At 42.2% G+C, this 16597-nt stretch overlaps 1 pseudogene; it reads right to left on the bottom strand.

Moving 5' to 3' along the window:
* Positions 1–13777: 13777 nt before the first annotated feature.
* LOC125526678 lies at positions 13778–14680 on the bottom strand (annotated as a pseudogene).
* Positions 14681–16597: the final 1917 nt, after the last annotated feature.

The raw sequence follows: 16597 nt of genomic DNA, 5'->3' as shown, positions 1-16597 counted from the left end.
TAGAACCAGAGAGAGACAGAGAGACATATCCAATCTCGGAGGGGCTCTCGCCCCTCCCATGCCATGGAGGCCATGGACCAGAGGGGAAACCCTTCTCCCATCTAGGGAGGAGGTCAAGGAAGAAGAAGAAGAAGGAGGGGGGCTCTCTCCCCCTCGCTTCCGGTGGCACCGGAACGCCGCCGGGGGCCATCATCATCACCGCGATCTACACCAACACCTCCGCCATCTTCACCAACATCTCCATCACCTTCCCCCCTCTATCTACATCGGTCCACTCTCCCGCAACCCGATGTACCCTCTACTTGAACATGGTGCTTTATGCTTCATATTATTATCCAATGATGTGTTGCCATCCTATGATGTCTGAGTAGATTTTCATTGTCCTATCGGTGGTTGATGAATTGCTATGATTGATTTAATTTTCTTGTGGTTATGTTGCTGTCCTTTGGTGCCCATCATATGATTGCGCGCGTGGATCACACCATAGGGTTAGTTGTATGTTGATAGGACTATGTATTGGAGGGAAAGAGTGACAGAAGCTTCAACCTAGCATAGAAATTGATGCATACGGGATTGAAGGGGGACCAATATATCTTAATGCTATGGTTGGGTTTTACCTTAATGAACATTAGTAGTTGCGGATGCTTGCTAATAGTTCTAATCATAAGTGCATAGAATTCCAAGTCAGGGATGACATGCTAGCAGTGGCCTCTCCCACATAATACTTACTATCGGTCTAGTAAAGTAGTCAATTGCTTAGGGGAAATTTCGCAACTCCTACCACCACTTTTCCACACTCTCTATATTTACTTTATTGTTTCTTTATCTAAACATCCCCTACTTTTTATTTACGTACTCTTTATTATCTTGCAAACCTATCCAACAACACCTACAAAGTACTTATAGTTTCATACTTGTTCTAGGTAAAGCGAACGTCAAGCGTGCGTAGAGTTGTATTGGTGGTCGATAGAACTTGAGGGAATATTTGTTCTACCTTTAGCTCCTCGTTGGGTTCGACACTCTTACTTATCGAAAACTGTTGCGATCCCCTATACTTGTGGGTTATCACTTGCGCGATGATCGGCAAGCCATAGAGAATAAATGGATGTTCAAGAAGAAGGCTGACGCTGACGGTAATGTTACTGTCTACAAAGCTCAACTTGTTGCGAAAGGTTTTCGACAAGTTCAAGGAGTTGACTACGATGAGACCTTCTCACCCGTAGCAATGCTTAAGTTCGTCCGAATCATGTTAGCAATTGCGGCATTTTATGATTATGAAATTTGGCAAATGGATGTCAAAACTGCATTCCTTAATGGATATCTTAAAGAAGAGTTGTATATGATGCAACCAGAAGGTTTTGTTGATGCAAAAGGTGCTAACAAAGTGTGCAAGCTCCAGCGATCCATTTATGGACTGGTGCAAGCATCTCAGAGTTGGAATATACGCTTTGATAGTGTAATCAAAGCATATGGTTTTATACAGACTTTTGGAGAAGCCTGTATTTTCAAGAAAGTGAGTGGGAGCTTTGTAGCATTTCTGATATTATATGTGGATGACATATTGTTGATCGGAAATGATACTAAATTTCTGAATAGCATAAAAGGATACTTGAATAAGAATTTTTCAATGAAAGACCTTGGTGAAGCTGCTTATATATTAGGCATCAAGATCTATAGAGATAGATCAAGACGCTTCATTGGACTTTCACAAAGCACATACCTTGATAAAGTTTTGAAGAAGTTCAAAATGGAACAGTCAAAGAAGGAGTCCTTGCCTGTGTTGCAAGGTGTGAAGTTGAGTAAAGACTCAAAACCCGACCATGGTAGAAAATAGAAAGAGAATGAAAAGTCATTCCCTATGCCTCAGTTATAGGTTCTATAAAGTATGCTATGCTGTGTACTAGACCTATTGTATGCCTTAGCATGATTTTGGCAAGGGAGTACAATAGTGATCTCGGAGTAGATCACTGGACAACGGTCAAAATTATCCTTAGAGTACTAAGGAAATATTTCTCGGTTATGGAGGTGATAAAAGAGTTCGTCGTAAAGAGTTACGTCGATGCAAGCTTTTGACACCGATCTAGATGACTCTAAGTCTTGATCTAGATACATATTGAAAGTACGAGCAATTAGCTAGAGTAGCTCCATGCAGAGTATTGTAGACATAGAAATTTGCAAAATACATACGGATCTGAATGTTGCAGACCCATAGACTAAACTTCTCTCACAAGCAAAACATGATCACTTTTGGGTGTTAAATCACATGACGATGTGAACTAGATTATTGACTCTAGTGCAAGTGGGAGACTGAAGGAAATATGCCCTAGAGGCAACAATAAAGTTGTCATTTATATTTCCTTATATCATGATAAATGTTTATTACTCATGCTAGAATTGTATTAGCCGGAAACTTAGTACATGTGTGAATACATAGACAAAACTAAGTGTCCCTAGTATGCCTCTACTTGACTAGCTCATTAATCAAAGATGGTTAAGTTTCCTAGCCATAGGCATGTCTTGTCATTTGATGAACGGGAGCACATCATTAGAGAATGATGTGATGGACAAGACCCATCCGTTAGCTTAGCACTATGATCGTTTAGTTTATTGCTATTGCTTTCTTCATGACTTATACATGTTCCTATGACTATGAGATTATGCAACTCCCGAATACTGGAGGAACACTTAGTGTTCTATCAAACGTCACAACGTAATTGGGTGATTATAAAGATGCTCTAGAGGTGTCTCTGATGGTGTTTGTTGAGTTGGCATAGATCGAGATTAGGATTTGTTACTCCGTGTATCGGAGAGCTATCTCTGGGCCCTCTCGGTAATGCACATCACAATGAGCCTTGCAAGCAATGTGACTAATGAGTTAGTCACGGGATGTAGCATTACAAAACGAGTAAAGAGACTTGCTGGTAACTAGATTGAACTAGGTATGATGATGTCGACAATCGAATCTCGGGCAAGTAACATACCGATGACAAAGGGAACAACGTATGTTGTTATGCGGTTTGACCGATAAAGATCTTCATAGAATATGTAGGAACCAATATGAGCATCCAAGTTCTGCTATTGGTTATTGACCAAAGATGTGCGTCGTTCATGTCTACATAGTTCTCGCACCCGTAGGGTCCGCACGCTTAACGTTCGATGATGATATGTATTATGAGTTATGTGATTTGATGTACCGAAGGTTGTTCGGAGTCCCGGATGAGATCACGGACATGACGAGGAGTCTCTAAATGGTTGAGACATAAAGATTCATATATTGGATGATTACATTCGGACACCGGAATGGTTTGGGTCGTTTCAGATAAGTTTCGGAGTACCGGGGGTTACAGGAACCCCCTCCGGGAAGCTATTGGCCCTTATGGGCCTAGTGGTGGAAGAGAGGAGGCAGGCCAAGAGGTGGAGTGCGCCCCCCTAGCCCAAACCGAATTGGACTAGGGCTAGGGGGGCCGCCCCCTTTCCTTCTCTTCTTCCTCTCCTTCCTTCTTGTCCTAATAGGACTAGGAAAGGGGAAACCTACTCCTACTACGAGTAGGATTCCCCCCCTTGGGCGCGCCCCTTGTGGCCGGCCGGCCGGCCTCCTCCTCCCCTCCTTTATATACGGGGGATGGGGGCACCCTATAGACACACAAGTTGATCTTTAGCCGTGTGCGGTGCCCTCCTCCACGGTTTTACACCTTGGTCATTTTGTCGTAGTGCTTAGGCGAAGCCCTGCATCGGTAACTTCATCATCACCGTCAACACGCCGTCGTGCTGACGGAACTCACCCTTGGCTTCAGTTGGATCAAGAGTACGAGGGATGTCACCGAGATGAACTTGTGCAGATCGCGGAGGTGCCGTGCATTCGGTACTTGATCGGTTGGATCGCGAAGATGTTCGACTACATCAACCGCGTTACTAAACTCTTCCGCTTTCGGTCTACAAGGGTACATAGACACACTCTCCCCTCTTGTTGCTATGCATCTCCTAGATAGATCTTGCGTGACCATAGGAGATTTTTTTAAATACTGCGTTCCCCAACAGCCCGGCCCGCGGCCCAACGCCTGGCGGGCTTTTAGCATCATGGGCCGTGCTCAGGCCTGGGTTTTTTGCATCGGGCTTTGGTAGGCTGATACGTCTCCAATGTATCTACTTTTCCAAACACTTTTGCCCTTGTTTTGGACTCTAACTTGCATGATTTGAATGGAACTAACCCGGACTGACGCTGTTTTTAGCAGAATTACCATGGTGTTATTTATATGCAGGAGCAAACGTTCTCAGAATGACCTGAAACTTCACGGAGCCACTTTTAAGAAAATAAGAAAAATACCTACAAAAGATGAAGGCCAAGGGGCCCACCACCTTGCCACGAGGGTGGGGGGCACGCCTGCCCCCCTAGGGCGCGCCCCCTACCTCGTGGGCCCTCTGTTGCGTCTCCGACTCCAACTCCATATATTGAGTTTCGGGGAGAAAAAAATCAGAGATAAGAAATCATCGCGTTTTACGATACGGAGCCACCGCCAAGCTCTAAAACCTCTCGGGAGGGCTGATCTGGAGTCCGTTCGGGGCTCCGGAGAGGGGAATCCGTCGCCATTGTCATCATCAACCATCCTCCATCACCAATTTCATGATGCTCACCGCCTTGCATGAGTAATTCCATCGTAGGCTTGCTGGACGGTGATGGGTTGGATGGGATCTATCATGTAATCGAGTTAGTTTTGTTAGGGTTTGATCCATAGTATCCACTATGTTCTGAGATTGATGTTGCTATGACTTTGCTATGCTTAATGCTTGTCACTAGGGCCTGAGTGCCATGATTTTAGATCATAACCTATTATGTTTTCATCAATATATGAGTGTTCTTGATCCTATCTTGCAAGTCCACAGTCACCTATTATGTGTTATGATCCGTTAACCCCAAAGTGACAATAATCGTGATACTTACCGGTGATGACTGTAGTTTGAGGAGTTCATGTATTCACTATGTGTTAATGCTTTGTTCAGGTTCTCTACTAAAAGGAGGCCTTAATATCCCTTAGTTTCCGTAAGGACCCCGCTGCCACGAGAGGGTAGGACAAAAGATGTCATGCAAGTTCTTTTCCATAAGCATGTATGACTATGTTCGGAATACATGCCTACATTATATCAATGAACTGGAGCTAGTTCTGTGTCACCCTAGGTTATGACTGTTACATGATGAACCGCATCCGGCATAATTCTCCATCACTTATCCATTGCCTACGAGCTTTCCATATATTGTTCTTCGCTTATTTACTTTCCCGTTTCTATTGCTGTCATCACTACAAAATACCAAAAACATTACTTTTACTACTGTTACCTTTTGCTACCGTTACCACTACTATCATATTACTTTGCTACTAAACACTTTGCTGTAGATATTAAGTTTCCTTGTGTGGTTGAATTGACAACTCAGCTGCTAATACATGAGAGTATTCTTTGGCTCCCCTTGTGTCGAATCAATAAATTTGGGTTGAATACTTTACCCTTGAAAACTGTTGCGATCCCCTATACCTGTGGGTTATCAAGACTATTTTCTGGCGCCGTTGCTGGGGAGCATAGCTCTATTCTTTGAGTCACTTGGGATATATATATCTTCTTATCATTATGAAGAACTTGAGAGATCCAAAAACCAAGATTTATCCCTCAACTACGAGGGGAGGTAAGGAGCTGCCATCTAGCTCTTCACTTGATTCACCTTCTGTTTTAAGTAAGCTTGCGACACCTACACCTGCTTCTGCTATTCGTTCTGATATGTCGCATGTTATTGATGATGCCACTTCTGCTATGCATGATACTTATGATGAAACTACCTCTATGCCTGATACTACTGTGCCACTTAGTGATTTTCTTGATGAACAAATTGCTAGGGCTAGAGAAATTGAAAATATTGAATATGATGATACTGATGAAAGTGATGATGAAGAATCATTTGTTATTCCTAAGGGTTATGTTTTTGATCAAGAAGCTTCTTTCGCTATTTTATCTTGCAAAAATAGAAATGAACTAAAAAGGTTATTAGCTAAATGGAGTAAGCAATCTCTAAGTGCTAGAATGAAACCTGACCCTGCTTTTGCTACTTCACCTATCTGTGTTACCGATAAGGATTATGAATTCTCTGTTGATCTTGATATAATTACTTTGATTGAATCTGATCCTTTTCATGGTTATGAATCTGAAACTGTTGTGGCACATCTTACTAAATTGAATGATATAGCCACCCTGTTCACTAAAGATGAGAGAACTCGTTACTTTTACATCCTTAAAATATTTTTGTTCTTATTAAAGGGTGATGCTAAGATATGGTTTAATTCTCTTGATCCTGGTTGTGTGCGTAGTCCCTAGGATATGATTTATTACTTCTCTGCTAAATATTTCCCTGCTCATAAGAAACAAGCTACTTTAAGGGATATATATAATTTTGTGCAAATTGAAGAAGAGAGTCTCCCACAAGCTTGGGGGAGGCTTCTCTAATTACTTAATGCTTTGCCTGATCATCCTCTTAAGAAAAATGAAATACTTGATATCTTTTATAATGGACTAACCGATGCCTCCAGAGATTACCTGGATAGTTGTGCTGGTTCTGTTTTCAGGGAAAGAACACCAGATGAAGCTGAAATTCTATTGAACAATATGCTAACAAATGAAAATAATTGGACACCTCCGGAGCCAATTCCTGAGCCTATTCCTAAACCAACTTCGAAGAAGAGGGGTATTCTATTTCTCAGTCCTGAAGATATGCAAGAGGCAAAGAAATCTATGAAAGAAAAAGGTATTAAAGATGAAGATGTTAAGAATTTACCTCCTATTGAAGAAATACATGGTCTTAATTTACCGCCTGTTGAAGAAACATATAATCTTAATCCATTACCTATTGAAGAAACTCATGGTCTCGATAACCCAACACAGGTAGTAAAGGTAAATTCTCTCTATAGATATGATAAAGCTGAAATACCATTTACTAAGTTTGCTAGCCCATGCTTAGATGAGTTTGATAAATTTATGGCTAAGCAAGAAGATTTTAATGCTTATTTTGGTAGACAATTGAAATACAATTCAAATATGCCTGAACACTTGGGTGATTATATGGCTAATGTTAAAGGTGAACTTAAACTTATTAGTAAACATGCTTCTATGGTTACCACTCAAGTAGAACAAGTACTTAAAGCTTAAAATGATTTGCTCAATGAATTGAATAGTAAGAATAATGATTATGCTGTTAGAGTGGCTACTAGAACTGGTAGAATGACTCAGGAACCTTTGTATCCTGAAGGCCATCCTAAGATAATTGAGCAAGATTCTCAGAGAAATAATATAGATACACCTAGTTCTTCTAAAAAGAAGAAAAAGAAAAATGATGGGGCTTTGCATGCTTCTAGTGATCCTATTGTTGAAACACCTGAGAATCCAAATGATATTTCTATTTCTGATGCTGAAACTCAACCTGGTAATGAACCTGAAACTAGTGATAATGTTAATGATAATGTTCATAATGATGCTCAACCTAGTAATGATAATGATATAGAAATTGAACCTGTTGTTGATCTTGATAACCCACCATCAAAGAATCAACGTTATGATAAGAAAGACTTTGTTGCTAGGAAACATGGTAAAGAAAGAGAGCCTTGGGTTCAGAAACCCATGCCTTTTCCTCCCAAACCATCCAAGAAAAAGGATGATGAGGGTTTTGAGCGCTTTGCTGAAATGATTAGACCTATCTTTTTGCGTATGCGATTAACTGATATGCTCAAAACCAATCCTTATGCTAAGTACATGAAATATATTATTACAAATAAAAGAAAGATACCGGAAGCTGAAATTTCCACCATGCTTGCTAATTATACTTTTAAGGGTGGAATACCAAAGAAACTTGGAGATCCCAGTGTACCAACTATACCATGCTCAATTAAAATAAATTATGTTAAACTGCTTTATGTGATCTTGGAGCCGGTGTTAGTGTTATGCCTCTCTCTTTATATCGTAGACTCGATTTGAATAAGTTGACACCAACTGAAATATCTTTGCAAATGGTTGATAAATCAACTGTTATACCTGTCGGTATTTGTGAGGATGTGCCTGTTGTAGTTGCAAACGTTACTATTTTAACGGACTTTGTTATTCTTGATATTCCCGAGGACGATAGTATGTCTATTATTCTTGGAAGACCCTTTTTGAATACTGCAGGGGCTGTTATTGATTGCACTAAAGGCAATGTCACTTTTCATGTTAATGGTAATGAGCATACGGTACACTTTTCGAGGAAACAACCCCAAGTTCATAGTATCTACTCTATTGGAAAAATTCCATCGATTATATTTGGAGGTTTTGAATTTCCTCTTCCTACTGTCAAGAAGAAATATGATATTCTTATTATTGGGGATGTGCATATCCCCGTTGAGGTAACATAGTGCTATTCGAAATTTCTCCGGTTCCATGTTATTCAGAATGAGTTCGTTAACAAGACTTGATCAACCTTGTTAGTGGATTCCTTTTGATGATCATGAGATGGCTGAAACTAGAAGGCACAACCCTCTGTACCGCACTTTTACTTTCTGTTATTTATATTAAATAAAGTAAAAATAAATATTTTTCTGTCTGTTATCTGATTATCCGTGCAATATAAAAATACCTCGAAAATAAAAGTTCTCCAAATGCCCTGAAATTTAAATATGATTTTTTCTAGAATATTTGAGAATATTTGGCACTGAGAACACAGCAGGGGGGGTCAACCACCTGCCCACGAGGGTGGAGGGCGCGCCCCCTGCCTCGTGGGCCCACAGTGGCCCTCCTCCACTTATCCTTTCACCCACACACTCCTTCTTCCTCCCCCAAACACGAATATCCAGCTTAAGCACGAGTTCAAGCTCACTTTGCTGCCATTTTCGATCTCCTTGCTCAAAGCACCTCTCACAAAACTGCTTGGGGAGATTGTTCCTTGGTATGTGACTCCTCCATTGGTCCAATTAGTTTTTGTTCTGGTGCTTTATTCATTGCAAATTTTTGCTGCTTAGGTGACCTTGTTCTTGAGCTTGCATGTCAAATTTATATGGTCAAAAGTAGTTTTAATGCATGATATAGGCCCTAGGCACTTGTAGGAGTAGTTTCTATCAATATTATTGAGTTTGGTTTACTTTTATTTTGAAGTTACTAAAAATTTCAGAATTTTTCAGAAAATGATGAGGAGAATATTGAGGGGCTCATCGAGCCAAAGCTCGAAGGAAAAGGCACCGAAGCCTAAGTATAATCTGCCTCGCACCGCGGAGGTTCGGGCGTGTGAATGGCCTTCTGATGATTTCTTGAGAGCAGCCAGTATCTATGAATATTTTCATGAAATGGCTAGGAATGCATGCCTCACCACTTTCCTCCATGACCAATGCGATCAGTATCTCTTACTCACAAATACCTTTGTGCAAAACTTTCATTTCCATTCTAGGAACTCGCCACCTACGGTGGAGTTTCATTTATATGATGAAGCATAAGGAGATGTCACTTTATGATTTCTGTTGGATTTGTTTAGTCCTTTTTGAGGGCAAGACAGAAGAACCACATCGCGATGATGTGGAGGGGTTTATTGATACTATCGCTGTAGGGGAAACAAGGAAGGTTTCCGATGCACGAATCACTAGCATACATTTTTCCTGTTTTATGTTATTTTGCATTATTTGCTAGTCGTTGCTTAATTGGTCGCGGAAACTGTGGAAACCTTAGTATCCCTGATATTATTATTCTGCTCCACGGTTTATACAGTGATAACACTTTTAGTATGGGTGGTATTATTGCCAAATGGTTAAGTCTGAACCGTACCAAGGGCCCCATCTTTGGAGGCATCTATGCTTCACACCTAGCTGCTCATTTTAACATACCTATTAGGCATTTTGAGAAGGAAGAAAAAGTGTTGCCTCGTGTTTATTTAGATTATAAAAGTATGGTGGCACATCATTTTATTGTTAAGAATAGGGGAGGAGAGCTTAGATATCAATTGTTCTTTAATAAACATCATCCTGAGACTATTACCCTGCCTGCTCCTTCTTTGTTTGATTTATCTTCAGGCACATACCTTGTTCTGTTGAAGGCTATTCACGCCTACCGGAACCCTGCACCAGCCGAGGAGCCAGAGCCGGAACCACAAGTTGATCCTTCACGATAGTCTAATTACCAGTGGGATCCGGAGATGATTATAAGCCAGTGGGAATCGGAGCCTTCCTCTTCTTCATCGCAGTATGACCCCAACTACTATTATGGATATCCGCCAGGCCAGCCGTGGCCATAGACCAACTTAGGCTAAAAAGCCTAAGCTTGGGGGAGTATGTATTTCCCACCGACATTACATTTATGTTCACACACTCATTTCTAGATGTCAGTGCTCATACTTTTTCATTGTATCATCCATGCTAGTTTACTTTCCTTTTTATTGCTTTCTTCTTGTGTGTTTAATAAACCTTAAGAAAAACCAAAAAAAATTAGTTGTAGCTTTTAGCTAGTTTTAATTTCCATGCTTGTAGTAGTAATTAAAAAGAAAACCCAAAAAGATTTCCTATTCTTCTTTTGCTTGTTGGGAGCTTTCCCGTGTAAATAGTTTTATTTCTTTTCTTTTCTTTGGGGGTCGATAGGAGAAGACCATGATTAAATTGTTGAAGTGGCTCTTATATGCATTATTGCTGACCTGACAGAAGAGCCCATATTGCCTTGTCTTCTCCTGTTTATTGAATGCCCACAGATTCAAGCTTAGTCCAATGCACGTGCACTATTATTATTATTCACACTATTCGGTCGTGCAAGTGAAAGGCAATTATGATGATATATGATGGACTGGCTGAGATGAGAAAAGCTGGTATGAACTCGACCTCTTTTGTTTTTGTAAATATGATTAGTTCATCGTTCCTAATTCAGCCTATTATGAATAAACATGTTTGCAATGACAACTAAAGATCATAGTTTCTTGTGCCATGCTTGATTAGCTATGAGTTATAATGGTTTACCTTGCGTGCCAACATGCTATTGAGATAGTTATGATGTGGTATGATAGGGTGGTATCCTCCTCTGAATGATTTAAGTGACTTGACTTGGCACATGTTCACGCATGTAGTTGAAACAAAATCAACATAGGCTTCACGATATTTATGTTCATGGTGGATTATATCCTACTCATGCTTGCATTCGGTGTTGATTAATTTTAATGCATGTTCATGACTGTTGTCGCTCTCTAGCTGGTCGCTTCCTAGTCTTTTGCTAGCCTTCACTTGTACTAAGCGGGAATACTGCTTGTGCATCCAAACTCCTTAAACCCCAAAGTTATTCCACATGAGTCCACTATACCTACCTATATACGGTATCTACTTGCCGTTCCAAGTAAATTTGTATGTGCCAAACTCTAAACCTTCAAATAAATATCCTGTTTTGTATGCTCGAATAGCTCATGTATCAACTAGGGCTGTCTGTATCTTCCATGTTAGGCGGGTTATTCTCAAGAGGAGTGGACTCCGCTCCTCACTCACGAGATAAATGGCTGGTCACCGGGATGCCCAGTCCCATGCTTTATGCAAACTAAATCAAAATAATTGCAAACAAAACTCCCCCTGGGACTCTTGTTAGTTGGAGGCACTCGTTGTTTTGAGCAAGCCATGGATTGATGCTTGTTGGTGGAAGGGGGAGTATAAACTTTACCATTCTGTTTGGGAATCGCCTATAATGTGTGTAGCATGGAAGATATCGCCATCTCTTGGTTGTTATGTTGACAATAAAAGTATACCGCTCAAAATATTATTCGCCTCTATTTCAAAACCAAGCTCTGGCACCTCTACAAATCCCTGCTTCCCTCCACGAAGGGCCTATCTATTTACTTTTATGCTAAGTCATCATCCTCTTATTAAAAAGCACTAGTTAGAGAGCACCGCTGTCATTTGCATTCATTATTGTTAGTTTACATTGAGTATGACTTGACTAGATCTATTTTACCATGAATTACAATGTCTAGTCAGTCCTTGGTCTTTAAAGGTGCTCTGCATTTATGTTTTGCGGTCTCAGAAAGGGCTAGCGAGATACCATCTTGTTATATCATATTATGATTGTTTTGAGAAAGTGTTGTCATCTGAGATTTATTATTATTGCTCGCTAGTTGATTATGCTATTGATATGAGTAAACTTGAGACCTATGCGCTATTGTGAATGTGGTTAGTTATAATGTTTGTTGAAAACTTGAATGCTGGCTTTACATATTTACAACAACAAGAGCAAACAGAGTTTGTAAAAGTTTTTCTTTATCACTTTCAGTTTGTCAACTGAATTGCTTGAGGACAAGCAAAGGTTTAAGCTTGGGGGTGTTGATACGTCTCCAACGTATCTACTTTTCCAAACACTTTTGCCCTTGTTTTGGACTCTAACTTGCATGATTTGAATGGAACTAACCCGGACTAACGCTATTTTCAGCAGAATTACCATGGTGTTATTTATGTGCAGGAGCAAACGTTCTCGAAATGACCTGAAACTTCATGAAGCCACTTTTCAGAAAACAAGAAAAATACCTGCAAAAGATGAAGGCCAGGGGGCCCACCACCTTGCCATGAGGGTGGGGGGCACGCCCCCTACCTCATGGGCCCCCTGTTGCGTCTCTGACTCCAACTCCATATATTGAGTTTCGGGGAGAAAAAAATCAGAGAGAAGAAATCATCACGTTTTACGATACGAAGCCGCCACCAAGCCCTAAAACCTCCCGGGAGGGCTAATCCGGAGTCCGTTCGGGGCTCCGGAGAGGGGAATCCGTCGCCATAACCATCCTCCATCACCAATTTCATGATGCTCACCGCCATGCATGAGTAATTCCATCGTAGGCTTGCTGGACGGTGATGGGTTGGATGGGATCTATCATGTAATCGAGTTAGTTTTGTTAGGGTTTGATCCCTAGTATCCACTATGTTCTGAGATTGATGTTGCTATGACTTTGCTATGCTTAATGCTTGTCACTAGGGCCCGAGTGCCATGATTTTAGATCTGAACCTATTATGTTTTTATCAATATATGAGTGTTCTTGATCCTATCTTCCAAGTCCATAGTCACTTATTATGTGTTATGATCCGTTAACCCCGAAGTGATAATAATCGGGATACTTACTGGTGATGACTGTAGTTTGAGGAGTTCATGTATTCACTATGTGTTAATGCTTTGTTCCGCTTCTCTATTAAAAGGAGGCCTTAATATCCCTTAGTTTCCGTAAGGACCCCGCTGCCACAGGAGGGTAGGACAAAAGATGTCATGCAAGTTCTTTTCCATAAGCACGTATGACTATGTTCGGAATACATGCCTACATTATATCAATGAACTGGAGCTAGTTCTGTGTCACCCTAGGTTATGACTATTACATGATGAACCGAATCCGGCATAATTCTCCATCACTGATCCATTGCCTACGAGCTTTCCATATATTGTTCTTCGCTTATTTACTTTCCCGTTGCTATTGCTATCATCACTACAAAATACCAAAAACATTACTTTTACTACTGTTACCTTTTGCTACCGTTACCACTACTATCATCTTACTTTGCTACTAAACACTTTGCTGCAGATATTAAGTTTCCAGGTGTGGTTGAATTGATAACTCAGCTGCTAATACTTGAGAGTTTTCTTTGGCTCCCATTGTGTCGAATCAATAAATTTTGGTTGAATACTTTACCCTCGAAAATTGTTGCGATCCCCTATACTTGTGGGTTATCATAGGCCCGTCCCGAAGCCCAGCCCGGCTCGACAGATGGCCAGGTATAGACGACAGCATCTAGAACAGCAGCTCGCTCCACATGTCGATCGGCCCGGGCAAGCACCAGTGCAAGCAGTCCACCCATGAAGCTCCCCTCCACCCTCCCGCCCAGCGGGTGTCAGTACCGGCTCAGGTGCCAGTCCGGTCGCAGCTCCATCGCCTCTGTGATGTCCAGTAGCCGCATCTCCACGCCGTTCCGGCTCTGCTGCGACGCTGCCTCTGTCTTCCTAAGCGTGTCAACCTATGCATGCACAACCAAAAGACAAACCATCAGACCACATCACGTCTCCGTCTGTTGCCGCGTTGAGAGAGAGAGGGGCATGTGTATGGGGTTGCATGCATGGTTTCCGTCTCCCACATGCGCGGCGTGGAACTCGGCCACCATGGCATCGCGGGCGCACTTGCCGCGGCGGAGCGGCCGCGTGCGGACGCAGTTGCCGCCGTTGTTCCACTCCCCATTCGAAGTGCACGGGCATGCCCGTCCGGACCACGGCCTTGCCGCGGAACCCCTCGTGGGCCAAGGCCGTGATGGCGCCGAGCGCCGTGCGGAACACGGCGCCGAGCGCCGTGCGGAACACGGCGCGCGCCGCACCGAAGACGGGTGTCTCAATCGCGTTGTGGGCATCGCTGGCGCCGCCGTGGTGCCCGACGGCCCGGCTGCCCTGGTAGTACACGCATGGGCAGAAGAACCAGTAGGTGCCGGACAGGACGATGTAGTCAAAGTCGGCGATGTGCGTCGCCCACCGGGCATCCAGCGTGTCGAGGTGCACTTCCCACACTCCACAGGCCCAGGCCGGGCACCGCGTCAGAGAGGTTGACCTTGACCAGGAAGGGCGACCAGAAGAGCGAGACATTTAAGCCGTGGCTGCCATAGTGGAAGTCTCGTCGGACGGCCCTCCCCATCACGTCGGTCTTCGTCATGGTGACGAGCTCAACCGGATCTGCCACCTACAACATGTTCAAACGCCAGCTGCATCAGTAGGGAGATCTTTGATACGTCTCCAATGTATCTATAATTTTGATTGTTCCATGCTATTATATTATCTATTTTAGCTGTTAATGGGATTTATTTTACACTTTTATATTATTTTTGGGACTACCAATTAACCAGAGGCCCAGCCCAAATTGCTGTTTTTTTGCCTATTTTAGTGTTTCGTAGAAAAGGAATATCAAATGGAGTCCAAACGGAATGAAATCTTCGGGAACGTGATTTTTGGAACAAACGTGATCCAGAGGACTTGGAGTGGTCGTCAAGAAACGAATGAGGCGGCCACGAGGTATGGGGCGCGCCTACCCCCTGGGCGCGCCCTCCCCCCTTGTGGGCCCCTCGTGGATCAACCGACCTACTTCTTCCTCCTATATATGTTCACATACCCCGCAAACATCCAGGAGCACCACGAAACCCTATTTCCACCGCCGCAACCTTCTATACCAAAGAGATCCCATCTTGGGGCCTTTTCCGGAGCTCCGCCGGAGGGTGCATTGATCAAGGAGGGCCTCTACATCAACTCCATGGCCCCTCCGATGACGTGTGAGTAGTTTACCTCATACCTTCGGGTCCATAGCTAGTAGCTAGATGGCTTCTTCTCTCTCTTTGGATCTCAACACAAAGTTCTCCTTGATTCTCTTGGAGATCTATTTGATATAATCTTGTTTTGCGGTGTGTTTGTCGAGATCCAATGAATTGTGGGTTTATGATCAAGTCTATCTATGAACAATATTTGAATCTTCTATGAATTCTTTTATGTATGATTGGTTTATCTTTGCAAGTCTCTTCGAATTATCAGTTTGGTTTGGCCTACTAGATTGATCTTTCTTGCAATGGGAGAAGTGCTTAGCTTTGGGTTCAATCTTGTGGTGCTCGATCCCAGTGACAGAAAGGGAAACAACATGTATTGTATTGCTGCCATTGAGGATAAAAAGATGGGGTTTACATCATATTGCATGAATTTATCCCTCTACATCATGTCATGTTGCTTAAGGCGTTACTCTGTTCTTATGAACTTAATACTCTAGATGCATGCTGGATAGAGGTCGATGTGTGGAGTAATAGTAGTAGATGCGAGCAGGAGTCGGTCTACTTGTCACGGACGTGATGCCTATATACATGATCATACCTAGATATTCTCATAATTATTCGCTTTTCTATCAATTGCTCGACAGTAATTTGTTCACCCACAGTAATACTTATGCTATCTTGAGAGAAGCCACTAGTGAAACCTATGGCCCCTGGGTCTATTTTCCATAATACAAGTTTCCAATCTATTTTATTTTGCAATCTTTACTTTCAATCTATACCATAAAAAGACCAAAAATATTTATCTTATTATTATCATCTCTATCAGATCTCACTCTTGCAAGTGGCCGTGAAGGGATTGACAACCCCTTTATCGCGTTGGTTGCGAGGTTCTTATTTGTTTGTGTAGGTATGAGGTGACTCGCGCGTGGTCTCCTACTGGATTGATACCTTGGTTCTCAAAAACTGAGGGAAATACTTACACTGCTTTACTGCATCACCCTTTCCTCTTCAAGGGAAAACCATCACAGTGCTCAAGAGGTAGCAAGAAGGATTTCTAGCGCCTTTGCCAGGGAGATCTACGCCAAGTCAAGACATACCAAGTACCCATCACAACTCTTATCCTTTGCATTACATTATTTGCCATTTGCCACTCGTTTTCCTCTCCCCACTTCACCTTGCCGTTTTATTTGCCCTCTTTTTCCGTTCGCCTCTTTTTCGCTTACCTCTTGTTGTTTGTTGCCCTTATGGCTTTACCAAAAGGAGTTGATCCTCACCTTAGAAGGTTGGAAGAAATCTAAAACAACGTTAGAAGTTTTATG

Source organism: Triticum urartu, unplaced genomic scaffold (assembly GCF_003073215.2).
Source record: "Triticum urartu cultivar G1812 unplaced genomic scaffold, Tu2.1 TuUngrouped_contig_1380, whole genome shotgun sequence".
In the NCBI taxonomy this organism is placed as follows: Eukaryota; Viridiplantae; Streptophyta; class Magnoliopsida; order Poales; family Poaceae; genus Triticum; species Triticum urartu.
This window is presented reverse-complemented; position numbering and strand designations above follow the sequence as displayed.